We start from the raw sequence: 2,438 nt of genomic DNA, 5'->3' as shown, positions 1-2,438 counted from the left end.
CCTGAAAAAACTTAATTGAACTAATGATTCAATATAAATAATAAAACAAGACAAAACCAAAAGATTTCTGGCGTTATTGTTTCAAGACGGTGGATGTAAAATCCATGCAAGGGAGTCTCTCCCAAAATTCTGTAGTCATAGCCAATAACCTTAAGATGGTGATACAGCGTGACAGGACACTGACCAATGGTCAGTATAAGTAGGCCTTATTCTCAAGCGAAGAATTCACATATATGTGGAAAAGTGTGTGTCCTAGACGGAACTACTTTAAGCGCTTTAGTGAAAGCGGTACAGGCGAATGCATGGTAAATTCAGATAACAGCATCTGTGGTGTAGATTTCAAGCGGGCTCAACAACATGATGGGCAGGGAACTGATTCTGTTCTGTGCACCATCCTACGACTGACAGTGGACATTCAACCAAACATTCACAATATAATTAAAGTTCTGCTTACGATGCCTCAACCGCTTGGGCGGAAGGGTCATTCAGCCTCTTGAGACATTTATAAACACGCCTGAGTATGACAGTATGACAGAGACATTGGCTCTCATAAAGGGATTGGGTCCAATGAGCATTCATAAAGACTTTGAAATCAATATGGAGAGAGTTCTGAGGGAGTTTGACGCAACAGGGACCAGGAGAATCGATCTCCAAGTAGACTGGGTTTCATTCTTATAACACGAGATGTGTAAAAACCAGGGTTGGGTTGCTGTTGGTGCACATTGTGAGCAAGTGATCAACAACAATTGCTTCAGTAGGCCTATCTAGCTGATCAAAGTTTATTCGTTCTTTAAAATGCATTTAAAATCAATGGATGTCAACCGTCCATCATTGGGTTCAATTTTAAGATTATAAAAAAAATGTATGGCTGAGACCATTAACTCAAAACTACGGCAAAATGAAAGCCAAATCATGTTTTGATTCAAATATTTAATCATGTTCTTGCCTGTTATTTGTAAGCCTATTGAAGGTGTAGTCTGCACTTGTAAACAAGTACACTTTTTGTCAAATTCAGCAAATTGCCCCTCACAGTCCTCTAGCCGTGCATTCAGTGTTTACTCTCGAAACCACTCTGGTGTTCATACACACACAGTCCTGATTCTGTAAATGGAAAACAAACATGGCTCGCCCTAAGCCATAAACAATCCCAGCCAATCAACACAGTGCTTCAGAAAGAAAGGCAATTTTGCAAAGAGAGCTTGAGGTGAGTATTTATACCATACATAATGGTACGTACAGGTCTGGCACCAGTTGATCAGTGCGTTGTTACATGCTGCATCCCTATTTGTCGGTTGGAGCATGGAAGGGAGGGGTTGGGCACAAATATCAACAACCTTTCATGAACCAAATTGCAAACTGCACCTTGAAGAGCTTTTTTTAGTCTGAAACAAATGTAATGCATATGTTAGTTACTGTAAGTTTAGTCTTGAAATGCTGGTATTGTTGGGAGCCACAAACTTGACAAATGGAACAACATTGTAATGGAATGATAATGAAAATGGAATGACAATGAAAAACAATTATAACTTTGCCTGTCGGGATGTTTGGCTAGGCTTGCGAGACGCACTTTTAAACAGCTGTGTTTAGGGGCTTGCCTTTTCCGTCCACTTTATAGCTTTATAGGTCTCAATATTCCACTTTGGCCCCCTCTTTACCAATGAGGTCAGGTGGTGCTGAAGTTGAGGTCAATGAGGTCAGGTGGTGCTGAAGCTGAGGTCAATGAGGTCAGGTGGGGCTGAAGCTGAGGTCAATGAGGTCAGGTGGTGCTGAAGCTGAGGTCAATGAGGTCAGGTGGTGCTGAAGCTGAGGTCAATGAAGTCAGGTGGTGCTGAAGCTGAGGTCAATGAGGTCAGGTGGTGCTGAAGCTGATGCCATCTCCTCAAGTCTGATCTCTGAACCAAACAAACAGTGGTCTGCTACCTCTACCGTTCTTCTCAACTCACTTCACGTTTGGTGCAGCTCATATCACAAACTCCGTCAGGATTGTCAACGTCACACACACCACTAGTGCAATGCCACTCGTCCTGCTATCTTACTGTTTTCAAAATACTTGTACTGCTGAACTTTTTAAGTGACAGTATACCGAGCAACATAGTCAATCTAGTCATCCTTGGACGGGCCAATCCTTTCTTCTCTCTCCCCACATCCATAAATAAATGTACCCTACCCCCCCACCTCCATTTCACTCTCTCTCACTCCCTCTACCTACCTACCCCTCCCCCCCACCAACCTAGGACAACGCAGTGGTGCTTTCCGAACTTACGGGGTAAGGTAAGGTCACTGACCCCCGCACCCCCCATGTCCGTGCGTAATGAAAATCAATTGTCCCCCAATGATGAAACCTGGACAGACAATCAGCTGGGATCAATGGAAGGGTCAGGGGGAGCATATTACCTCCCAAAGAACTCTTTGCCCCCCACACATACACACTCAAACAC

The sequence above is a fragment of the Sprattus sprattus genome (genome assembly GCF_963457725.1).
Source record: "Sprattus sprattus genome assembly, chromosome: 2".
In the NCBI taxonomy this organism is placed as follows: Eukaryota; Metazoa; Chordata; class Actinopteri; order Clupeiformes; family Clupeidae; genus Sprattus; species Sprattus sprattus.
This window is presented reverse-complemented; position numbering follows the sequence as displayed.